The sequence below is a fragment of the Mustela lutreola genome, chromosome X, assembly GCF_030435805.1.
Source record: "Mustela lutreola isolate mMusLut2 chromosome X, mMusLut2.pri, whole genome shotgun sequence".
NCBI classification, from domain to species: Eukaryota; Metazoa; Chordata; class Mammalia; order Carnivora; family Mustelidae; genus Mustela; species Mustela lutreola.
In genome coordinates, this window is record NC_081308.1 from 42,166,933 (window position 1) to 42,193,167 (window position 26,235).

A 26,235-nucleotide genomic window follows, 5' to 3' on the forward strand; every position below is an offset into this window, starting at 1 on the left:
ATTTACATCTATTACTATTTTCATCTGTTACATCTAATTAATCTATTACTTCCAACTGCTAAGATGCCCCTGCTATTACATACATAGGGGTGCACCCATGTCCCCATCCTTCACATACTCCAACTTCACTCCTGCCTTGAATCCACCTGTGCGTCCCGCCTCTCCACCGTCGTTTGAAATCCACTAAATCCCGCCCCGCTGCTATGCACGCTCCCCATAGGACCCAGACGCAGCTCTCACAGTCCCCATTGGTCCTATCCTCACTTGAACACCAATCTAGAATCCTCCACCATCCATCCAATTCTATAGAGCACGGCCCTTCTCTTCTCATTGGCCAGTTTGGTTCCACTCAGGTTCGCCCCATCCACGGAGGGGTGGTAAAGGCAGTGCTCCGGGGTACTGGAGCAGCGGGAGTCTCAGGTATGAGTCTATTCTCGGGACTAGGAAGGTTACAACTTGGGCGATCTTTCTACGTGCAGAGCGAGGCATTCCAAGCGATCTATAAGGTGGGCGAAACCCGTGGGACATTCTACAGGGGAGGGGCGGGGTCAGCGGGGCGTGTTACGTGAGAGGCCGGGTGTGTGAGGTGGTCCGCGTTGGGGGCTGAGCGAACATGACGTTCTACGTGGTGGGAGGGACGTGTGAAGGCGTTCCACGTGTGGGCGGGGCAGGTGGAACGTTCTACGTGCTGGGAGGGACACGTGGGCTGTTCTACGTAGAGGGCGGGGTGTGGGGGGCGTTCTACGTGTGGGCGGAGCGAGCGTGGCGGTCTATGTGCAGGGAGGGGGCGTGGGGGCGGCCTAACGTAGTGGGTGGGGCTGCAGAGGTCATTCTACGTGTGGGCGGGGCGAGTGGCGCGCCCAACGTGGTGCGCGGGACATGTGGGTGGTTCTACGTAGGGGCGGGGTGAGGGGGGGAAAATGCTCTGCGTGTGGGCGGAGCCAGCGGGGCGTTCTACGCGGGGGCAGGGCCAGAGGGACGTTCTACGTGTAGGGCGGGGCGAGAGCCCCTGTCTAACGTGGTGGGCGGGGCATGTGGGTGGTTCTAAGTGGAGGGCGGGAAGAGGGGCGGGACTTACATGGGGGGCGGGGCGAGAGGGGCATTTTTTTCCTGGAAGGCGGGGCGCATGGGGCGGTCTAACGTAGTGGGCAGGGCATGTGAAGGCATTGTACGTGTGGGCGGGACGAGTGGCACGCTCTACGTGGTGGGCAGGGCCTGTGCGTTCTACGTTGAGGATGGAGTGTGGGGCGTTCTACGTGAGGGCGGGATGAGTGGGGCGGTCCAGTGTGGTAGGCGAGGCATGGGCACACTTCTTGGAGAGCGGGACGTGAGGAGCTGGCGTTTACATGGAGGGCGGGCATTTAGGGGAGGTGTATTTGGAAGGAGGTTGGTTCAGAGTCCTACGTAAGGGGCGGGGAGTCCAGGGGCATTCTAATGGGGGTGGGGCCTTCAGAGGCACCCCACATGCCCCTACCACCACGGTTTCTCACAACCCACCAGACGGGTGAGGGAGCCTTCCAGAGCAAGGCATGATCTTGGGCGCCCTTGTGAGCGTCTCTTTCGGGACTAGAGCTGCGCCCACTTGTGGGGTGGCTGCGGCCTTACCTAGCCTTTGAGCTTGAACTGCGGACACACTGAATCTCTGAAGTTCATGGTTTGCGTAAACTTGGCCACTTTGTTTTCTTTTCCTATCCGTGCCTCAGTTTCTTCAATTACGACATTAAAATGAAGATGGTAGCTGAAGCTACCTCCTGACTGGTGCAGAGCATTCCAGCCTAGGCTGTGATGGTTTTCTAGAGCAAGAAAGGGGCATCCTGATTAGGGGGATATATTCACGTGCTAACAGAAATAATATATACGGTTAACATTCAGCCCGTAGGTGCTAGCACTGTGCCAAGTGCTTTACTTTCTTCAGCTTTTTTTAATCTTCTAGGAAGGTACCGAGTACTATCATTATCCATCCGCATTTTATCAGTCCAAGGAGGACAGTGCATGACACATTCTTCCAGGTGCTGGGCCTCTCTGCTGAGCTCTTAACCTTCTATGTGACATCCTCTTGCTTGTGAATCCTCTGCTCTCCCGGCACACTTGGGATGGCGGAATGCTCTCCCAAGGGATGGACTTGCCTTGACACTATGGTGGTTCCTACAGCTGTGAAGGCAGTGGCCGGATGTGGGGACCGCACAAGAACAAGACCCACCTGAATTACAAGGTCAACCAGACCTGGTGGTACTCCCATGATACAGTAAGGTCACAATACATCGGCCCCTCCCAGACCCAACTCACACCCACCACACACCATACAGCACCACAGTGCGCTGTGGACATCAAACATTTACCCATGTTATTTCATTTTTCTGACCTGTCCTGGATACAGAAACTGGATCCACTGAGCACTCCCCCTAAAACCGAATCAATTTTTTTAAAGATTTTATTTATTTATTTGACAGAGAGAAATCACAAGTAGATGGAGAGGCAGACAGAGAGAGAGAGAGAGGGAAGCAGGCTCCCTGCTGAGCAGAGAGCCCGATGTGGGGCTCGATCCCAGGACCCTGAGATCATGACCCGAGCCGAAGGCAGCGGCCTAACCCACTGAGCCACCCAGGCGCCCCTGAATCAATTTTTTCACCAACTTTGTTTTACTTGATTTTGGACTTGCCCAAAGTCCAAACTTGGGGTGGGATCTGGGGTCCAGTCAAGTCAATTCCCCTCTACAAAACAAAGTCAGTTCCCTGCTGCCAGCTACCCCCTACTCTTGCCTTCCTAGGACCTGGTGTCTGCCATGTCTTGTGCCCCTCCTGGATTCCGCTAGCCATCTGGGCTAGATTTTCTCCTCAATGGGTCTGTTCCCACCCTGCTGCTTTCCAGAAATCTGTTGTGCTTTGAAGACTTCTATCCCTTTTGCCCATATGGTGAGTTTAATACATTAAAAAGAGCATTCATTTACAGTTATTATTTTTGTGTCTTCGGAAAAAACGGATTTAAATGCTTGTGGTCAGTCCGCCATATTTAATTGGAAAAGTCATATCGTGTTCTCATACTTTAGAAGTCTCTAGGTATCTTAATTATGTTTCTGTTCTTGTTCCTGCTTCTGTTTGTTTTCATCTTAATTTTATTTTAATCTAATTTGAGGCATCTGTAGACTCTTTTTTCCTTTTTGTGGTGTTTTGGTTTTGAGACAGAAAACTAAACACCTATTATCTTATACCCTCTGTTCCAGATTCTTCATTCCCAGGTGTTTGCAGTTACCTACCACATTCATCCAGCATCTGTACCCTGTCCCTCCTGATGTGACCACCTGGAAATGCCTTTTTCCAAGCAGCCTGGGGGACACGATGTACCTTTCAAAACCACTTTACCATGGCTGCACAGCATGTAAGTGTCGAGGTTTCCTGGTATTGCAAGGCTGAAGGGTGCTTGTCTCATGGAGTCCAAGAATGAATCTTGCGGACAAAAGGGTAAAGTGAAGTGAAAGCTTATTAAGTGAAGGTGAGAACAGGAAGGAAAGAAAAAAGAGCTCTTTAGAGTGAGAGGGGTCCAGAATGGGTTGCTACTGAGGGCTTTTGTGGAGGGTAGTTTATAGAAAACTGACCAGGGAACTTGGTAACATACCTTGTCTATAACATTTAAGACAAACCAGGTGGATTTGTTATGCTCCTTCCTCTCTGGTTAATATCTTGTCTGTAACATTTCTCCACATCTGGGATTTCTGTGAGCCACTCCCTGTCTCTCCCTACCTAGCCTCGCCTCTCCCTTACTCTATGGCTATAAACCCCTCCAGGAAGGGAAATCTCTGAGGGGTGATTTGGGGGGAGGATTGGAGAAGCCAGATGTAGATCTAGATTGTGTGCTGTCAGGAAGCAGGGCTATCGGAAACCTATATGGTGGAGGGAATGAAGAGAAACTGCAACTAATTGGTAGAGAAGCATGAGTCACTCATATGAAGTAACAAAGGTGGGGGGGGTGATCATTTTGGGGGTTTGGGCAAGATTCAGGTCTTTGTTGTCAGCCGTGATGAGAGATTTTGTCTTGATCCGTCACAGTCCTAGAAGGACTTGGTCTGTCTGCAAAATTGTTCTGGTTCAGCAGGTGAACACCAAGGGCCAGCTGTGTCCAGCCAGCTTCCTGGCCTCAGGGGCTGCCCTGTTCTCACCAGCATCCCAGAATTTCCCTCCTGTCTACCACCAGTAACCGCACCCCCCCAAAGGTAACCATTACCCTGAGTTCTCTTAGGTTAGTTTAGTTGTGTCTGTGTAATGGTATCATGTGGTATATTCTCTTTGCCCTCAGCCTTCCAGCCAGCATTATCTTTATAAGATTCACCCACATTGTTGCATCTGCCTGTAGTTTATATCCATTACTTTCAAGTATACCATTCTATAGACGTACCACATGACCTCATCCATTCTGCTGCGGATTGACCTTTTCTCTTACTTGAGGTGTAATTGACATCACATTATGTCAGTCTCAGGTGTACAGTGTAATGATTTGACTCAGGCCTACATTGCGAAATGATCACAGTAAGTCTAGTTACCATCTGTTTCCATCCATAGTTGCAAAAAGTTCTTGTGATGAAAACTTTCCAGATCTACTCTTCTGGCAACTTTCAAATATGAATTCCTGATGTTTTTCGGATATGAGCCCCTTAATGAACCCATGCTTTGCAAATATTTTCTCCCATTCAGTAGGTTGCCTTTTCATTTTGTTGATGGTTTCCTTTGCTGTGCGGAAGCATTTTAGTGTGATGTCCCACTTGTTTGGTTTTGCTTTTGTTGTCTGGTCTTTTGGTATCAGGCATGGGGGTGGTCACACTGAGTTCTGTTTGCTTGTGAGCTATGCATACCTGTGAGACCTACTGATCTCCAGTCCATTTGGTGGTATGGAAATGGGGTCAGGTTCAAAGTTAACTGGATTCTTCTGCCCTCATTCATCCCCATTGGTTAAGCCAGAGATTATCAAAGTGGGAAAACCCCAGTGCGGGAAGGTACAGTTCAGGAGAGTCAGGACCCCGGGTTCATCTGCCCCTCCGCACCAAGGACTTCTTCCAAAGTGAAACCCTGAAGGTCCTAGGGTGTGAGGACACAAATCCCGTCACAGAGGGCCTGCACAAAAGAAACCAACTGCTCTTTACAAATGGATAGCTCAAATTTTACTCTGTTTGTTCTAGAGGGCAACGGTTACTTGGGTGGACTGTATGGAGAAGTTATTTTATTTAAAATGTCTATACCCCCAGAAAATGCTTCTTGTGTAATACAGGCTTGACAGAGACAGAAACCAAGGGTATGCCATCAGTACCAGATATACCCTCTGCAGCCAACATTAGGCTGGAGGGGACAGTGTCAGAACCCCTAAAGGACCCCAACAATGTCTATCCCACTCATACAAAAAAAAGCAAAAAGAAAAAGAGGCAGATTTTTTTAAAAGGTTTTATTTATTTATTTGAGAGAGCGAGCAAGCGAGCGGGCGAGAAAGAGAGAGAGAATGAGTTGGGGGGAGTGGCAGAGGGAGAGAAAAAGAGAGAAGCAGATTCCCTGCTGAGCAAGAAGCCCAGCGCAGGACTCCATCCCAGGACACTATCTGAGCTTAAGGCAGACACTTAAGCGACTGAGCCATGCAGGTGCCCCAAGAGCAAGATTTTTTTTTTATTAACTACACATCAGAACTGTTCAAAGTACACCAGTAGAAGCCTTTCATCTGTTCAGCACCTGTTTTGCCTCGTGCTAAGTATAGACCCACGTCCTGAACAGTGAGCTCTGCATTCCCTTGCACTGGGTCCGGGTCTTTCATCACCTCCTCTCCCTCAACCGCCCCGGGCATCTTGACGCAGGCCAGGCCAGAGTGACAGCATTTCCTGCTCCATTCTGCTCTTCCTCACCTAGGCCCATCTGCTTCTCAGCTGGTAAATGGAAATTTCTGCCTGAGGCTTACACCAAGTCAAAGTCTCTGAAGCTTTCCTTGGAAAGAGATGGCTATTCTCTATGCAGAGAGTGGGGGACTGAAGGGGATCACCCAGCCGGAGGTCAGGGGGGCCCAGAAGAGCCTCCCCCCTCAATTTAAGTCTTTTCTGTGCTGGGCAGAGTAGTTGTAGCAACGGTTGCAGACAGACAGACACTGCACACAGGAAGGACTGAGGGGTCACTCTTCCAAGAGGGTGTGGGCAGAGGTTTCCCAGATTTAGGGGGAGGGCAGGGCTGGATGACCCTTAGGGAATGGGCCCCAAGAGGCCCTCTGGGTGAAGGGAGCTGACAAGGGTGCTCCTCCACCCTCAGTAGCAGAGAGAGCCTTGACCATGACCTGGAGGCCAGGCGGAAGCTAGCTGGGTTCTTCCAGAAGGGTTCTGAGCATGTCCCATCTTCCTGGCCAAGGCCAGGGTGTGGAAGACTTTGGGCTCTGCCTTCCTGTGGACAGGAGACACAAAATGGCATCACTGGGTTCTAGGGTCAAGGTGATGGCCTTTTGGTTTGGGTGAGATGGAGAGGGGAGGTGGTAAGAGGAAGTGTCCTGAGTCCTTGTCATATTCTAGACGGGCATAGTCAGGGACCCGTGCACTGTCTCACACACACAGATGTCTCGAAATGCCTGCAGGGAACAGGGAAATGCTTTGTAGTGCCCTGGGTGAATTTCAGGGCAGTAGCCGTCCTAGCAGGCTGGGGGGTTTATGAGGATGACCTGGGTGACACTCAGCTGCAACAGCTTTGTCTTTAGAATGGTGCTAAGCTGCTTATCTTATAGATACAGAACTGCAGAGAGTGTGAAGTAAGATAGGGTCACTAAAAGTGTAGGAACAAGGTACCGAGATCATGGGCAAGTAAGGGGATCATCTTCAATAAAGAGAACCTAGCCGAATTGGAAAGATGCCATAAATATTGCTCGAAAATACAGCTCTAATTCCTAATGATCCCATACCCCCAAAGGAACTAACCAGTTAATTTTCCTTTTATTTACAAGTAATTTCAAACTTTGAGATGATTTCCATAAACAATACAGAGAACCCCTTTATGCTCCATGGTTGTTAGTGTTTTGATACATTTGCTTTAAGATTCTTCCCTCTCTCCTTCCTTCTCTATACATGTTCATATATGTTTTGTACGTATTTTTTTCAAACCATTTGAGAGTTTAGAGAGGAAATTAGGACACAGATGTACACAGAGGGAAGACCATGGGAAGACACTGGGAGATGGCAGCCATCTACAAGCCAAGGAGTAAGGCCTCAGAATGAAACCAGACCTCTTGGTCTTCTTGGCCTCCAGAACTGTGAGGAAATCAATCTCTGCTGGAGCCACTCAGCCTGTGGTACCTCATTATTGTGTCCCAAGCAAAGCAATATCCCTGATTTGCGTGACCTCAACCCTCTTGAAGGTTGTACCCACTTTTAGAACAGCCCTCTGTTTGGATCTGTGTGGTGTTTTCTCCTGATTGGTTTCAGATTCTGTACCTTTGGTAGGAATGTCACAGAAGTGAGGCCCTGTCCTTCTCCAGGCCTCCTATCTAGAGGCATCGTTTCCTCTCTTGATTTCTGTTTCTCCCCAAGGTGTAACACAGACTTGTTCTAGGGTAGGAACCCTACCTAACTCCCCCATACCCCAACCCCAGAGCAGTGTGTCTAGGAAAGCAATGAGAAATCCCCATCTGTGTTTTCCACACTGCCCAGTGTTGATCACCAGAGTGGACAGGAATGTGTGGTTACAAACTGTGCCCTCTGAGGATGTGGCTGTCCCTCTGGCTGGAGGAACCTTGCTGTTTCTCAGGAGCCCTGTGCTGGTGTCCATGGGTGAGGCTGGCTTCCCTGTGCACCTGGGTAGTGCAGGTTGGTGTTTTCCATTCAGAGCTTTTACTTCTTGGTTTCTGCGAGCTGGGAGATGGCTCCGGTGACTAAAACATTTGACACTTGAAGTAGGGATATTTACCTCACAGGGCTTTGGGGAGGATTCAACAAACTTCTTGGTAGAAAGCCCCTAGCACAGGGCATCATGAAACATAGTAGAGGCTATGTGGGCCTTGGCTATTATTAGTATTATTATTTCTATTACCACATGCCTAGCCCTATCCCCCCCCAATCAGAATGCCCCATTCTCGCCCTGGAAACCCCCATAGGCTCCTCGGGATGCTTACAGCCTTGTTCTGAATGCTCTGCTTACTACCATATTCCAATAATAATCATAATCCCTGTATTTATTTAATTTTAAGTAAAGCATGGAGCCCCCTGTGGGGCTTGAACTCACGGGCACAAGATCAAGACCTGAGCTGAGATCGAGAGTCAGACGTTCAACTGACTAATATTGGCACCCCAGTGATACTATCAGTGCCCTGATAATGCTTGGTATTTATAATCCTCACAGCCATCCCACATCATGTGTGTGTGATCACCCTTGCCTACTCAAAAATTAGAAAATGGAGTCTCAAAAAGGCCTAGGAATAAGGTGTTCAGGTGTTCCCCTGTCACAAGCATCTGAGGTAGGATTCAGAGATTCCCGTGGGTGACTGGAGCCCTAAAGCTGGACCTAATAGCTAGGCCACTATGCAGCATGCTTGCTCTCTCAATGACACAATCCCCCACTGCACTTTCGGCACCAGTGTTTTGGGGTGGAGGGTGATAATGGAAGAGGACAGATCCCTGAATACTTAGCCCTGACTCTGCTCTGCCCCAAGCAACATTCCCCAGGGCAAAAATTGGGAGTGGGTCCATCAAGATGGTGTGAGGTGCAGTTTCTGCCCCTGCCAGCCCTGGAAATGGGCTAGCCACTGAGACCTTCCCAGCCTGGGCCTGGGGAATGATGGAGAAGCAGGAGAACCAGCTGGGTAGGTAGGCAGGGAAGGGGTGGGTGGGCCCGAACTGACATAGCCTGACCAATTGAGACTGGAAGGGTGATGCTGTGTGAAATTAGATGAGATCCCAGAGAACAGCAAAGCATGGCAGCAAGGGTGGAAGGTTAATGAGGCTGACGAGGAATTGTGAGGGCCGTGTGCAGGGCCTGCTGGGAACATACCTTGGAGGGAGTCAGGCTGTAGTGATGTGTAGTGTAGGGATGGAGAGGCTGGACATAGAGGTGGAGTCAAGGGTAGGCATAAAGTACTTAGTTTATTCAGGGTGAGGTGTGGTATCCAGTCTTAAACATGTCATCGTCTCTGTTCTCTGAACCAGGGTCTTCAACCTTAGTAGTACTAACATTTGGGTCTAGATCATTCTTTCTTGTGGGGGATGACCTGTGCATCGAAGGATGTTTGCCGGCATCTCTGGCCTCTCAGTGGATGAAGTAGCATCCCTTCCAGTTGTGACAATGGAAAAAAGTCTTTAGGGATTGCCAGATGGCTCCTGGAGGACAAAACTGACTCCAGCCGAGAACCACTGATCTGAAGAAACGACGTTTCATGTCCTCTACCGTAGGAGTCGGCAAACTTTTTCTATGAAGGGCTAGGTAGTAACTACTTTAGGTTTTCTGGGCTGTGTGTGGTGTCTGTCATAACTACTCAGCTCTACCATGGTAATGACAAAGCAGTTTTGGACAATTTGAAAACAAACAGGGATGGCTGTGTCATACTCAAACTTTGGTTACAGGCACTAAAATTTGAATTTCACAACATTTTCACATGTCCCAAGATCTTGTGAAAATTTGACTTCTTCCTTGCTGATTTGGATGCTATTTATTTCTTTTTGTTATCTGATTGCTGAGGCTAGGACTTCCAGTTCTATGTTAAATAACACCAGTGAGAGTGGACATTACTTTCTTGTTCCTGACTGTAGAGGAATATCTCTCTGTTTTTTCCATTGAGGATGATATTAGCTGTGGGTCTTTCATATATGGCCTTTATGATGTTGAGGTATGTTCCCTCTAAACCTATTTTGTTGAGGGTTTTTATCAAGAATGGATGCTGCATTTTGTCAAATACTTTTTCTGCATCTATTGAGATGATCATGTGGTTCTTATCCTTTCTTTTATTAATGTATATCATGTTGATTGATTTATGAATCTAAATTTATTCTTGCAGCCCAGGAATAAATCCCACTTGATTGAGGTGAATGATTCTTTTAGCGCACTGTTGGATTCAATTTGTTAGTATGTTAGTGAGAATTTTTGTATCCATGTTCATCATGGATATTGGGCTATAATTCTCCTTTTTCATGGGGATCTTTCATTTAATTTTGAGTCCTTTCTCTTTTCTTTTTGATAAGTCTGGCTCAGGTTTATCAATTTTATTAATTCTTTCAAAGAATCCACTCCTAGTTTCGTTGATCTTTTTTACTGGTTTTTGTTTGTTTGTTTCTATATCATCTATTTCTGCTCTAATCTTTATTATTTCCCTCTCGTTTAGGCTTTATTTGCTGTTCATTTTCTGCTTGTTTAGGTGTAAGGTTAGGTTGTGTATTTGAGATTATTATTTATCTTGCTTTGTGTGGTGGGCCTGGATTGCAATATACTTCCCTCTTAGGATCACCTTTTTTGCATTCCAAAGCTTTGGACTATCATGTTTTCATTTTCATTTGCCTCCATGTATTTTTAAATTTCTTTTTTTTTTTTAAGATTTTATTTATTTATTTGACAGAGAGAGATCACAAGCAGACGGAGAGGCAGGCAGAGAGGGAGATAGAGGGAAGCAGGCTCCCTGCTGAGCAGAGAGCCCGATGCGGGACTCGATCCCGGGATCCTGAGATCATGACCTGAGCTGAAGGCAGCGGCCTAATCCACTGAGCCACCCAGGCCCCCCTATTTTTAAATTTCTTAAATTCCTGGTTAACCCATTCATTCTTTAGTAGGATGTTCTTTAACCTCTGTGTATTTGTGTTCTTTCCAAATTTTTTCTTGTGGTTGACTTCAAGTTTCATAGTGTTGTGGTCTGAAAATACGCATGGTGAAATTTCCGTCTTTTTGTACTTGTCAGGGGCTGATTTGTGACCCAGTATGTGATCTGTTCTGAAGAATGTTCCATGTACTTTCAAAAAGAATGTATCTGCTGCTTTAGGATAAAATGTCCTGAATATCCCTGTTAAGTCCATCTGGTCCAGTGTGTCATTCAAAGCCCTTGTTTCCTTGTTGATCTTCTGCTTAGATGATCTGTCCATTGTTGTGAGTGGGGTGTTAAAGTCCCCCGCTATCATTGTATTATTATCCATGAGTTTCTTTATGTTTGTTATTAATTGATTTATATATTTGGGTGCTCCCAAGTTGGGAGCATAAATATTTATAATTATTGGATCTTCTTGGTGGATAGACCCCTTGATTATGATATGGTGCCCTTCTTCATCTCTTGTTACATCTTTGTTTTAAAATTTATTTTGTGAGATGTAAGTTTGGCTACTCGGTTTTCTTTTGACGTCCGTTAGAGTGACAGATGGTTCTCTATCCCTTCATTTTTGATCTTCAGGTGTCTTGAGGTCTAAAACGTAGCCAGCATATAGATGGGTCTTGTGTTTTTTTATTGTTATTCATTCTGATACTCTATGTCTTTTGATTCAAGCATTTAGTCTGTTTACATTCAGAGTAATTATTGTAGATGTAGATTTAGTGCCATTGTGTTATGTGTAAAATTGGTGTTTCTGGTGATGTTCTCTGTTGCTTTCTAATCTTTGTTGCTTTTGGTCTTTTTTCCCCTATTCAAAGAGTCCCCTTTTATATTTCTTGCAAGGCTGGTTTAGTGGTCATGAACTCCTTTAGTCTTTATCTGGGAAAGTATCTCTTCTTCTATTCTGAATGACAGCCTTGCTGGATTGAGTGTTTTTTTTTTTAAGATCTTATTTATTTATTCATGACAGACAGAGAGAAAGAGAGAGAGAGAAAAGCAGAGGCAGAGGGAGAAGCAGGCTCCCCAAGGAGCAGGGAACCTGATGTGGGACTTGATCCCAGAATCGCAGGATCATGACCCGAACCAAAGGCGGATGCTTAACCACCTGAGCCACCCAGCTGCCCAGGATTGAATGTTTTTGTCTGCAGATTTTTCCCATTCAGCATTTTGTATGAATTTGTCTATGCTATGTCTTGGTGATGGCCGGGCTTTGTTGTATTTAATGGGAGTTCTCTGAGCTTCTCAAATTTCAATGTCTATTTCCTTCCCCAGATTAGGGAAGTTTTCAGCTATAATTTGCTCAAATAAACCTCCATTTTTTCCTCTTGTATGATATGAATGTTATTATGCTTTAGGGAATCACTTTGTTCCCACATCTACATTCATGATCTGATACCTTTCTTTCCCGCTTCATTATTTTCCATAATTTTATCTTCTCTATCACTGATTTGTTCCTCTGCCTTGTCCATCCTTGTTGTCATTATGTCCAATCAGTTTTGTATCTTGGTTATAGCATTTTTTAATTTCAGTCTCATTTTTAGTTCTTTTATCTCTGTAGTAAGAGAATCTCTAGTTTTTTCCATGCTTTTCTCAAGCTCAGCTACTTTCCTTATGATTATTGTTGTAAATCCTTGTTCAGACACCTTCCTTGTGTCTGTATTGATTAAATCCCTGGCCATGACTTCTTGCTGTTCTTTCTTTTGGGGTGAATTCCGCACCTTGTCATTTTGTCTGGGTCCCTTTGTGTGTCTGTGATTGTTAGGAAAGCCTGTTATAATTCTGCTCCTGAGGGTATTGGCTCTATTAGAAAGTGGTGCTATACTGTCTTGGGCCTGATGTTTCAGGAGGTGTTTCAGAGTCTGCAACCTGCTGTCGTGTTTTGGCTGCCCTTTCCCTCAGGTCAGTCCTCCGAGGAGTTTCTCCTTGCCTGCGGTGGGGGGTGTTTGGACCTTGTTCATTGTTTGGCAGGTTTTAACTAGGTGTGTTTGGGTCTGCTTGCAAAAAGAAGCTAGATTCTATATCCCCCAGAATGGAAGCTGTGCTGCACTCTGTGATCAATGGACTTGCTCATTCTCCCACTGACTTCCACCTGCAGGGCGCTGGGCTTGGTGTTGACGGCTCCAGTGTCCACAGGGGGGCACTGTGTTGCTCACTGAAGTTGGTCAGTGCTGATGGAGGGGGTGGGGTTGGGGGGGTGGACAATGGCATCACCCTGCTGTCTTGCCCCAGAGTGGGGAGTTCGTGCCTACCACTCTTCAGGAAGCCATCACAGAAGAGTAAATTCTCCCCTGTTGTGTCCCTGGCTTCCATCAGATCTCTGCCTTCACCCTGTGTCCAGGCTGCCTGCCTATGTTTGGTCTCAGGCGCACTGCTGGGTTTCAAAACTCCAAATTTTAGGGATGCCTGGGTGGCTCATCAGTTAAGTGTCTGCCGTCCGCTCAGGTCATGATCCCATGGTCCTGCGATCAAGCCCTGTGTTAGGCTCCTTGCTCAACAGGCAGCCTGCTTCTCCCTCTGCCTGCTGCTCCCCCTGCTTATGTGCTCGAGCTCTCTCTCTCGCTCTTGCTCTCTCTCTCTCTGGCAAACAAATAAATAAAATCTTAAAAAAAAAAAACTCCAAATTTTAGGGACCTGCATGGCACAGACCCACACTGATTGTCCTGGGGGAGGGTCCTGCCACATTGTGGCCAGCGCCAGTTTGTCCTTGAAAAGCAGTCCCATGACTGCACAGCAATTCAGAGTTAATGATAAAGTGTAGCAGAAAGTCACCACTGAGATTTGCTGCCCTCAGCAGGTAATCTCTGTTCCTGTGCTAGTGAACAGGATATCATGTTGGTGCCCGCCACCTCTTTGGTCCCCAGAAAGGCTGTGCCATCTCTCCCAGATGCATTCCAAGAAGGGGAAACCTTTCTCTCCATGCGACCCAAGGGATCCTCAGGCCATGCTGCACACTTCTGGGTCCCCATCCTCCTTCCCCACTAGAGCACTGCTTAGCCCACCAAGCATGACCCCAGTGATGGCACGGACTTCTAAAACTTGAGACTTAGAGCTCCACTGCTTATAAAAACTTGCAGTAGTCAGCCCTTCTCCTTTTCCCAGTCAGTGGTTTGGGGGAAGAGTTTTTCTTGTGCAATCGCCTGCATACTGCTTTTTCTCTCTCTCTTCTCTTGCTTTCTCTCTCTCTCTCTCTCTCTCCCTCTCTGTTCTCTCTCTCCTTCTCCTCCCTCCTCTCTCCATGATCAGGGCTCCCTCCCTTCCCTATCACCCACAATTCTTTGCTTCTCCAAATCAACTCTCTGCAGCTCCTACCTTCCATGGTGTGGCTGTTTTTCTACCTCTAGATATGCAGTTTGCTTTCTCAGTCCCCAGATCGTTCTTGGGTGTTCAGAATGATTTGATATTTATCTAGCTGTGTTTGAGGGATGAGGCAAGCCTAGGATCCCCCTACTCCTCCACCATCTTAACTCTTCCCCATTTCCTCCATTTTTATTGGGCGGTTTGTCATCTTACTGCATTAAAAGGGTTTTTTTGGGGGGCACCTGGGTGGCTCAGTGGTTTGAGCCACTGCCTTCAGCTCAGGTCATGGTCTCAGTGTCCTGGGATGGAGCCCCGCATCAGGCTCTCTGCTCAGCGGGGAGCCTGCTTCCCCTTCTCTCTCTGCCTGACTCTCCGCCCACTTGTGATCTCTCTCTCTCTCTCTGTCAAATAAATAAATAAAATCTTTAAAAAAAGGGTTTTTTTGTATATTCAGGATATAATTCCTTATGCAATATATGATTTACAAATATTTCCACATAGTCTGTGGCTGGTCCCTTCATTTTCTTAGTGATGTCTTTGCAGGAAATATTTTTAAAATCTCAGTGGAGTCCAATGCATCATTTTGTATGGATTGCACTCTTAAAGTCATATCTACAAAATCTTTGTGTAAGCCACAGTCACAAAGATTTTCTCCTATGTTTCCTTTGTAAGATTTTTTTCATCTTTGCCTTTACACTTAGGATTATCATTCATTTTGAGTCACATATGGTGAGATATGAGTCTAATTTCATTTTTTGTGTTTTGTTTTGCATATGGATATGAAGTTGTTTCAGGACTTTTTGCTTTTCAGGACTATTTGTTGGAAAGATTATCCTTTTACTTTGAATTGCCTTGGCACCTTTGCCAAAAGTCAAATGACAAAAATGTGAGGATTTATTTCTGGACTCTATTCTGTTCTGTTAAGCTATATATCTATCCTTATTCTAAAAATATAAGTCTTGGTTATTGTAGCTTTATATTAAGCTTTGCAATCAGGTAGTGTAAGTCCTCCAACATTGTTCTCTTTCAAAATTATTTTGGCTATTCTATACTCTTTCCATTTCCATATAAATTTCAGAATCAGTTTGTCAATTTCTAAAAATGAAACAAAACAAAAATCCTGCAGGGATTTTCATAGGGATTACACTGAGCCTATAAATCAATTTGGGAAGACTTGACATCTTAACGATATCGAGTCTTCCTAGGGTATCTGGGTGGTTCAGTGGGTTAAGTGTCCAACTCCTGTTTCAGCTCAGGTCATGATCTCAGGGTTGTGAGACTGATCCCTGCATCAGGCGTGGAGCCTGCTTAGAATTCTGTCTCTCTTTCCCTCCCCCCACCACTTCCGACCCCCCTCTCTAAAAAAAAATACTGAGTCTTCCAATCCATGAGGATAGTATATCTCTCCATTTTTTAAAAAAAGCTCTTATTTCATTTCTATTAGTAATGTGTTGTATTTTTTCAGTGCATGCTTCTTGCATTCCTGGTGTCAACTTTATTCCTAAGTATTTTTTCTTTGTCATTCTATTATAAATGGAATGACTTTCTTAATTTTCTTCTTATACTGTTCCTAATATATAGAATGCAACTGATTTTGTATAGTGATCTGTTATCCTATGACCCTGCTAGACTCACTTACTAGTTCTAGTAGGTTATTTCTTATTGTAGATAACTCTGAATTTTCTATAAAAAGAACATGTTGTCTGTGAATAAAAACAATTTTACTTCTTTTCCAGTATGTATTCCTTCTAGTATCTTTTCTTTATTATATTGGTTGAAATCTCCAATGCAATTTTGAGTAGAAGTGGAGAGAGAAGATATTCTTGCCTTTTTTCTAAACTTAGGTCAAAAACATTCTGTCTTTCACCAGCAAGTATAATATCAGCTGTAGTTTTTCGGAAAGTCACACTTAATAAGATTGAGGACATTTTCCTCTATTCCTAGTTTATTGAGGCTTTTACAAATGAAAAAGTGTTGAAATTTAGTATTTTTCCTGTGTCTGTCGGATGATGGTCATGTGGATTTTGTCTTTTATTAGTATGGTGCTTCTCATTGATGGATTTATTGGATGTTTATAATGAATCCAAGGGATTTCAGGGCCAATCAAGGAGAAAGATGTGGCCACAGACTGGTAGGAACAGACAGCCATCTTTAAAAGGATGCACACATGGGGGGACCATCGCTCACAGGGGGAGACCTTCCAAAGGGCCACACCATTCTGAAGGGGAAGAGGGCAGGGCAAATCCCAGACAAGGGGTACTTGAGAGGGGACTTCCGTGTCTTGATGGGGAGTCTCTTTGTTAAAGAGTTCTGAAGAGCAGCAGTGATCTGGGGTCTTAGAGATCTAGGATTTATCTTCTCCATGGCTAGCAAATTTTGCCTGAAGTTTTGTGGGTATACAAAGCAGATAGGCTCTAAATGGTTAAAAATCTGCTTCTCAGGGCTATATTTAAAGCACAGGGATATGTAAAACTTTAGCACAAGGAGCTAATGGTACTGACCTGTTGTGAAAAAGTAAACAATATAGGACCAATATATAGGGACATTCTTTGGCTCATTTATATAGCAATCCATCCCCTGTCCCTGTATTGTCTTATAACAAAAGTTGTAATTTATTTCTCTTTTTTTTTTTAAAGATTTTTATTTATTTGACAGAGAAAGAGAGAGAGAGAGCACACAAGCAGAGGGAGTGGCAGGCAGAGGGAGAGGGAGAAACAGACTTCCTGCTGAGCAGGGAGCCCAATGCGGGACTTGATCCCAGGACCCCAAGATCATGACCTGAGCCAGACGCTCAACTGACTGAGCCACCCAGGTGCCCCTGTAATTTATTTCTTAAAACAGGATTTCGGGGACTGTGTAAAGCATTCTCAAGACCAGAATTCCAAGAAGGCACAAACTGAAAATGCAGAGCTCCTTGACAGTTAGTGGATTTAGCGGGGGGAAATCAGAGACTCAGAAAAGATTTTTATTTGTTCAATCTATTTAGTCAACAGAGTGATTTTATGGCCTCTACAGTGCATATCCCCGAATGTTAGTGAAACTGGATGAGTGTTATCTACCTGCGTGCAGAGAGATGAATTGGTAAGTACACAGAACCCCTCACCCCACCACACCAAGCAACCAATAAGCAATTGAGGGCTAGGTGGGTATCCAACGCCGTTGCCCCTAAACTGTGATAAGATTTGACAAAGAGTTTCAGTTCTTGGGCCGTTTGTTTAATTTGTGTAAACATAGCTACCTGTGTTACTTTTCGTTTAGTGTCCCAAACCCCAAATGTATGCAGTTTGCCCCCAAAATTAGTGATTGCGGGGTGGTTAGAACAAGAGGGGCTGTTTGAAAAGCTCATTTGCAGTGATGGAGAGTGGTGGCTAGCATGAGTTGTGGGAGCAAGTCCTTGGGCAGGGGGGTTAAAGCTACTGGAATTTTTAGCCATGCCCAGGTACATGAAATATTGTCCTGTGTTGGATGAAGGGAAGCTTATGATGGAGGAAACCATCTGATTCCCTTCCAAACTCACCAGGTTCCTCCTGCTGCCAACATTCTCGGTGTTCCTGTGAAGGTTAAGTTTGTATGGCTTTACTGAAGCTCCAGGGAGTGTTAATAGAAAGATACAGTGTTGGTGTGCCTGGGTGGCTCAGTCGGTTAAGCGACTGCCTTCAGCTCAGGTCATGATCCTGGAGTCCCAGGATGGAGTCCCGCATCTGGTTCCCTGCTCAGCGGGCAGTCTCCTTCTCCCTCTGACCCTCCCACCTCTCTCATCCTCTCTCTCTCCCCCCTCTCTGTCATTTTCTCTCTCTCAAATAAAGAAAAAAAGAAATAGTAAATAATAAAAATAAAATCTTAAAAAAAGAGTGTTGCAGTCAAATAGCTTTGCAGTTGGTCATGGGCACAGCCCACGATTGGAGACATATTTCTGTACGCTTAGCCTCTGGATATTGTTGCTGGGTGTTGGGGGTACAGGAATAGGATTATCTTGATGAAAGAAGTTGATGGAGGAGCTCGGCCAGGTAGTTCTTACACTATGCCCCTGAAAATCGGGTTGGCAAGGCCAGCATGCGCCATCTTGTGGATGGCGGTGGCTAAGTCAAGACACGGCTTTGGTTTGGTGGGTAAATCTGTATCCTCCTTTTTCTGTTAAGTGTGCGCTGGTGTCTGGGTTTCCTGCTGGCTGCGTGTAGTAAGCAGCATCGGTGTGATTCAAGTGTGGGGAATAAACTGTGCAGGCACTCTAAGCAGTTTGGAAAAAAAGTTGTTAATTTAGCCACGCACCAAATGATGTCATGAACTGTGGGACACTCGTGGGATCCTTATGGGGAGGGACTGAATTATTTCCAAAAGAGACATTAACTGTTTTATACATTTGGCCATTTTCTGTCTCTTTTTTGGAAGATTTTATTTATTTATTTGAGAGAAAGAGCACGAGGAGGTAGAGGGAGAAGCAGACGCCCCACGGAGTGGGGATCCTGACTCTACCACTTCTGTCCCAGGGGCCATTTTTCTAGGGCAGACTCAGAGGGTGCCCCTTGGGAGGGGGTGATGTGACCACACCAGTCAATTTCCTCTCAGGTTAACCTTGCCTCTAAATTTTGAATTGTTGTTTCCATCTCCTCCCTTATGGAGTCCTGGACGTTTTTTTCAAGAATTCCCCCAGAAGGGTGACCATCTCACTCAAATATTTCTGAAGGCATTTGATGGTTTTGGTGGACTCAGCAGACGTTACAATAGCTATAAGCAAGTAGATGTGGGTTTGGGTGGAAAGACTCCCATTCAGGTGGGCGGATAGATTTCTCCATGGGATCTGATCTGCTTTTCATGGGGCTTGTCCTTGCTGTGACACCTTGGAGCTCTGCTGGTTCACCGTGGTGGCTAAGGAATGCAGCAATGTTTGCAAAGCACATTTCCCCCACGTGTCAGCTTGCCCTTGGCCTTGTGAGGTGAGAGAATGGTAGAGAGGAATTCCCAGGCTGATTGTAGACACTGATATCTTGGGCTTGCTTTGCCCTGGGTGAGATGTAGTAAACATGACCCTCCTAGTGTCTAGATTAGCAGCCGGGAAGGAGGAGGTTTCGTGGTAAGTTTCCCTGGGTCACTTGGTGAGAACAGTTTTCCTTCTGCCTCAGTGAGAGTGGCTTGTACTTGAAGGACAAAAGAGAGCATTACAATGAATGGGAAAAGAGCCCAGTAGTTTTAAGGGCATACGTTGTTGGCCAAGTTTGATTTATCATCGTCGGGGCGGGGGGGAACTAGTGAGAGCTCTCGTTTTCTTAGTGTGATCCTGTAGGGTTTATTGGTGTTGGCTGTGGACGATGGCATTTCTAATTTGAATCCCCCAATCACGAGCATCCCAGTGGTAATACCGGTGAATGCCATCTCTGGGCTTGCCTTAAATTAGATTCGTGGCTGGTGGCCCTTTGCTCCGTTCATTTGCTGGCACTGGTTGGTAATAGTCAATTTCATCTGATTTGGAGGAAAATTGGCCCCCAGAGTTGGAAGATCTGGGTGAGTCACAGCCACATGGTAGAGTCTGGCTTAGCCAGAGTGGGAGCTGCTGGTTAGTTGTAGAGACAGGAGGGCGAGGAGCGCCAGCCTCCGTGTTGGTGTCTGTGATCGTGTTAGCAGGACAGACCAATCTGAATAGGCAGTGGCACAGTTCTTGGGGTCTCCGTGCTGACCCACATCGCATGTCACCCTGTGGCATGTGTGTGGCCTGTTGTTTTCAGACAAACCTCGTCACCAGTAGGGTGTTGGGGGGGATCCATTGGGGGCTGTGGAGCTGACGCTGGTGTACGTAGGAAGTTCTCCAGTAAGGAGAGGACACAGCCAAAGGTTAGAGGTGAAAGTCGTGGGTCATCTGTGTGCAGCAGTCGGGGCAGAGAGAGGGCGGGCCATCAGTCCGTGAGATCTGGTGCTGAGTTGTGGCTGGTGCGGATGCGGATGCTAGCCAAAGTCAGAGCATCTCTACTGGTGGTCTTTTCATTTGTTGTGAATTTTCATATGATGAAGTTATGCCACGGGGGTGCAAATTTAATGGAATCAGGACTGTGGACAGTACTTTTGATCTTTTTTTTTTAAGGTTTTATTTATTTATTTGAGAGAGCAACAGAGAACAAGTGGGGATAGAGGGAGAGGGAGAAGCAGGTTTCCCGCAGAACAGGGAGCCCAGTGTGGGGCTTGATCCCAGGACCCTGAGATCATGACCCAAGCCAAAGGCCGATGGCTAACCGACTGAACCACGCAGGCGCCCCTGTACTTTTGAACCTGAGGGACCATTGTTCTTTCAGGAGTTCTTGTTTTAAAATGCTTCTATTTCTTTCTATGATAGTTCTTGCTGTAGGATGGCAGGATAGGTGGAGAATCTAAGCTGTGCTATTTTTTTATTGAGGTTTAATTGATATTATCTATAGGTATATAATGTAACAATTCAATATTTGTATATATTGTGGCATGATCACCACAGAAGGCTAGCAAATGTCCATCACCATATATTGTTACAAAACCATTTTTTCCTTGTACTAAAGGACTTTCAAGGTATACTCTCCTAGAGACTTTCAAATATGCAGTATAGTATTTTTTTTTTAGATTTATTTATTTATTTGTTTATTTGACAGACAGAAATCACGAGTAGGCAGAGAGGCAGGCAGAGAGAGAGAGCGAGAAGCAGGCTCCCCGCTGAGCAGAGAAGCCCGATGTGGGGCTCGATCCCAGGACCCTGGGATCATGACCTGAGCCGAAGGCAGAGGCCTCAACCCACTGAGCCACCCAGGCGCCCTGCAGTATAGTATTATTAACTATAGAAACCGTGGCAGACCCTGCCTCCCTAGAACTTACTCAGTTTATAACTGCACGTTTGTGCCTTTTGACTCCTTTCGCTCATTTGCCTACCTTACAGCCCCTGCCGCTGGCAGCCATCAATCTGTTCTCTGAGTCTGATTTTAGTTTTTAGGGTTTTTTTTAGATTGTACATATAAGTGAGATCATATGGCATCTGTCTTTCCCTGTCTGAGTTATCTCATTTAGAATGATGTTCTGTGTGCACCTGGCTGGCTCAGTCAGTCGAGCATGTTTTGATCTCAGTGTCATGCATGAGTTCAAGCCCCACATTAGGCATAGGGCTTGCTTACGTACATATACACAGACACACACACACACACACACACATATACATACACATATACATATGTACATACATACATCATACATACATACAATGCTCTGAAGGTCCATCCAAGTTGTTGCAAACAGCAAAATTTCATTCCTTTTGATGTCAATAGGATTATTTTATATTTATTTCATATTTATTTTATCCATTTATTTATCAGTAGATACTTAGGTTGTTTATGTATGTTATCTATTAAAAATAGTGCTACAGGGGTGCCTGGGTGGCTCAGTCGGTTAAGCGTCAGCCTTTGGCTTGGGTCATGGTCCCAGGGTCCTGGGAACGAGTTCCGCGTCAGGTTCCCGGCTCAGCGGGAAGCCTGCTTCTCCCACTGCCTCTGCCCACTCCCCCAGCTTATGCTCTCTCTCCCTCTCTCATTCTCTCTCTCTCTCAAATAAATGAATAAAGTCTTTTAAAAAAAATAGTGCTGCAATGAACATGGGGATGCATATTTTTTTTTAAATTTTTAATGGTTAAATTACTTTAATATTTTTGTTTTATTTTTTAATTCTGATTTTTTTACTTCAGCATAGTTGACACACAAAGTTACATTACTTTCAGGTGTACAACATAGTGAGTCAACAAGTGTTTGCGTCATGCTGTGCTCCCCACAAGGGTGGCTCCCATCTGTCACCGTACAGCGCTATTGCAGTACCATCGCCTATATTCCCTATGCTGTGCCCTTTATTCTTTGGACTTCTGCCATAACTGGAAGCCTGGATCTCCCCCTCCCCTTCACGCATTTTGCCTGTTCCCCTCACCCCCGCCATCGCTCTGGTACCCATCACTTTGTTCTCTGTATTTATAGATCTGATTCTGCCTTTTGTTTGTGTGTTTTATTCATTTGCATACATCTTTTTGCATTTGTGTTTTTCTTTGGATAATTACTAAGAAGTGGAATTACTGGATTATATGGTAGCTCTATTTTTACTTCTTTTGAGAAACTCCATACTCTTTTCCGTGGTAGCTGCCCCAATTTACATTCCTACCAACAGGGCACAAGGGTTATCTTTTCTCCACATCCTCACCAACACTTGATATTTCTTTTTTACAACTGCCATTCCGGCAGATGCGAGGCGGTATCTCATTGTGGTTTTGATTTGCATTTCCCTGATGATCAGTGATGTTGAGCATCTTTACATGTGTCTGTTTGCCATCTTGTATATCTTCTTTAGGAAAATGTCAGTTCCTGTCCTCTGCTCACTTTTAATAGGATGGGGTTTTTTTTGGTGTTGTGTTGTATGAGTTCTTTATATGTTTTGGATACAAACTCTTTATCAGATCTGTCATTTGCAAACATCTCTCATTCAGCGGGTTGCCTTTTTGCTTTGTAGATGGTTTGCTTTTTGTTTTGTTTTACTTATTTATTTTTTATTTATTTTCACTGTACTAAATCTTTTCATTTTAGTGTAGTTTGGATAGTTTACTTCTGCTTTTGTTTTTCTTGCCTTAGGAGACATATCTAGAAAAAATGTTGCTACAGCCAGTGTCAGAGAAATTGCTGTCTGTGTTCTCTTGTAGTATTTTTCTGGTTTCAAGTCTCACATTTAGATCTTTAATTCATTTTGAATTTATTTTTGCAGAAGGTATAAAGAAGTGGTCCAGTTTCATTCTTTTGCATGTTGCTGGCCAGTTCTCCCAACACAGCTAACATCCTACTAAAAGGTAAAAAAAATGAGATCTTTTCCTCTAAGACCAGAAATAAGACAAGGATGTCCACGCTCATCACTTTTATTCAGCATGGTACCGGAAATCCTAGCCAGAGCAGTCAGTCAGATAAGAAAAAGAAATGAGGCATTCATATTGGTTAGGAAGAAATGAAGTTGTCACTATTTTCAGATGACATACATGTAGAAAAACCCAAAGACTCCACCAAAACATTACTAGAAGTAAGAAATTTGGTAAAGTTTCAGAATACAGAATTGATAACAAGAAACTAATACTGTTCCTGTACACTGGCAGTGAAGCAGCAGAAAGAGAAATGAAGAAAACAATTGCATTTTGCTCCTGCATCAAAAAGAATAAAATACCTAGGAATAAATTTAGAGGCAAAAGACCTGTACTTTGAAAGAAATTGAAAATGATACAAATGGAAAGACATACCTTGCTCATGGATTGGCAGAACTGATATCGTTAAAATGTCCATACTACCCAAAGCAATCTATAGATTTGATGCAATCCCTATGAAAATACCGATAGCATTTTTCACCGAATGAGAACAAATAATCCTAAAATTTTTGTAGAACCACCAAAGACCCTGAAAGGCAGCCAAAGCAGTTTTGAAACGAAGAACAAGGCTGGAGGCATCACAGCTCCAGATTTTAAGGTATATGGCAAACCTATATTAATCAAAACAGTAGGGTCTTGGCAAAAAAATATATATATATCTCAGTAGAGAACCCAGAAATAAACCCACACTTACATGACAAAGGAAGCAAGAATATACAATGTGGAAAAGAGTTGCCTTTTCATTTTGATGATGATTTCCTTTTTTTTTTTTTCCAGAAGCGTTTAGCTTTATGTAGTCCCACTTATTTATTTTTGCTTTGGTTGCCTTTGTTTTTGGAGTCCAGTCCAAAAAAATCATCACCAAGACAGATGTCACAGGGCTTCCTGCCTATGTTTTCTTCTAGAAAGGTTATGGTTTCAGGTCTTACATTCAGGTCTTTAATCCATTTTGAGTTGATTTTTGTGCATGGTGTAAGATAGTCTAATCACCTTATTTTGCCTGTCCCTGGACAGTTCCCTCAAGACCATTTATTGAAGAGACGGTTGGCATTTGGTATAGTCCCTAATGGCTTTGTTCTCTACCATGACACCTCCTGTTAACAGTCCATTTTCATGAGCCCATGATGCCCCAGTGCCCCGACCTCTCATGGGTGGGGGCACTGATGGAAGAGCTAGGTTGACTCCTCCACCCCATATGGACTTCGGACTGTTTGAATAGGGGTGACAGTCTACAGCTGTCCATTATCTGGCCTCTTATACTCCAGTGCTCACTCCATTAGTAAAGGAAGACCACTGCTTTTCTTGCTTTGAGAGTCCTGACCATCCTCCCCGTTGTCCCCATTGAGCGAGCAGGGGGTGGGAGGCAGAGGCATTTCTGGGTTTGGGGCAAGTCAACCTCAGTAGCAGTATATGAGGTTGTTTCCTCGTGGACTTTGTAAATCTCCAGGAGGGCTGGGTATGACCTGCCCTTGTATGTATCCTTTCCATTTTAATAATGAGGTCTCTGTTGCTGATCTGACTTCACAGGCCACCTTTTCCATTGTGCAGGACATACTAGAAATCCTGGTCCGTGGGGTAACTCGCTCTGCCCCAGAAAGGGCCAAGGTTTCCAAAAGTGCCCTGTAGGCCACTGGGAGTTGCCTCTCTAATGGCAAACACATTTGGGTTGAGACGGAAGCTGATTACAGTAAAAGTCCATGGGTAGGAGTTTGCCTGTTCCTTTGGTCCAGAGGCCTCAGGAAGCAAACTCTGGTGGCAGAAACTTCTAATTGTATCTCTTGCCCTCAGGGCACATAGGGAAAAAGCTGAACTGAATAACCTCCCTTAGTTTATCTAGAGCCTCTTGTCACTCGGGTCCCCACTGAATATGGAAGACTTATGGACTGACTACCCGGTATATAGGGCCTAGCAAATAGTATGGCTGAAGAATGTGTTGGTGTCAAAATCCGAACTTCTAGGAAATGTCGAGCCTCCTTATGGATGTGGAAGGTTGGAATGCTAGGAGATTTTCTGTTACCAGATTGGGAACAGATTACCTTTTTTTTTTAAGATTTTGTTGGGCTCCTGGGTGGCTCAGTCATTAAACGTCTGCCTTTGACTCAGGTCATGATCTCAGGGTCCTGGGATGGAGCCCCGCATCTGGCTCAGCAGGGAGTCTGCTTCTCCCTTTCCCACTCCCCCTGCTTCTGTTCCCTCTCTTGCTATGTCTTCTATCAAATAAATAAAATCTTTTTTTTAAAAAAAAGATTTTATTTACATATCTTACAGAGAGCACAAGCAAAGGGAGTAGCAGCGAGAGGGAGAAGCAGGCTCCCCGCTGAGAGGGAGCCTGACTTGAGACTCGATCTCATGACTCTAGGATCATGACCTGAGCCGAAGGCAGATGCTTAACCAACTGAGCCACCCAGGCACCTCATAGTTTACACTTTTCAGTTCCAAATATAGCCCCCAAATTTAACAGAGTAAAAGGGCCTTCTAGGGTACCTTATACCTTACACATTCTGAAGTGACGCAGTGGCCTCTGTGCCCTCTCAGGAAGGTGCTCACTCGTTGTGGGTCTGTAAGACAGAGAGTTGGCAGGTGCAGGAAAGAGGATGTCCTCAATATAATGCCAAAGGCATTTTGGTGGGAGTGAGGGGCAGGCATCTAGGTCCTGTCAGCAAAAACCCATGCACAATGGTGAGACTATTGAAGTCTACCCTCCCCCCGCCCCCAGGCAACCAGGAAAAGGTCTGTTGTTGACCCCCAGATGTGAAGGCAGATTATAGTCAACTCTCTTGTGAGACTTTTCACTGAATGGAACATATTAGCCAAGTCTGTAACTCCAGACCATTTGCCCATATTCTTTTTTTTTTTTTTAAGAATTTTATTTATTTATTTGACAGAGATCACAAGTAGGCAGAGAAGCAGGCAGCGAGAGGGGGAAGCAGGCTCCCCACTGAGCAGAGAGCCCAGGACCCTGGGATCATGACCTGAGCTGAAGGCAGAGGCTTTAACCCATTGAGCCACCCAGGCGCCCTGCCCATATTCTTTTGAGTGTTGTTTGCTAAAGGGGTGATTATCTGGTAGAGGAGCTCTAATGTAGGGAAAGCCTTATTTAATCATCTATAATCTGTAAGTAGCCATCACTCACTGGTAGTGGCTGTAAGCACAGGCTATCAGGGAATGGAATGACAGGACAGCACTTCACGTCTGCTGTGACAGGATGTCACCCTTCGGTGCCTTGCCATGATTGTTACTGGGGTGTGTTTACCACCCACACCAGTATGGGAACA

General features: G+C 45.2%; 1 long non-coding RNA gene across 3 annotated transcripts in view; it reads left to right on the forward strand.

Annotated features, from left to right (window-relative positions):
* Window positions 1-267: 267 nt before the first annotated feature.
* Window positions 268-26,235, forward strand: part of LOC131821985 (uncharacterized) — a 31,598-nt gene continuing 5,630 nt past the window's right edge. Inside the window, exons 1-5 of one of the 3 annotated variants that reach the window (XR_009350042.1) lie at window positions 268-506; window positions 3,221-3,375; window positions 4,087-4,207; window positions 17,063-17,157; window positions 17,597-17,953. This is a non-coding gene — a long non-coding RNA (uncharacterized LOC131821985). Of the gene's footprint in view, window positions 507-3,220; window positions 3,376-4,086; window positions 4,208-17,062; window positions 17,158-17,596; window positions 17,954-26,235 lie in introns of those variants that run through there. The other 2 variants (XR_009350041.1, XR_009350043.1) reach the window with 2 other exon arrangements.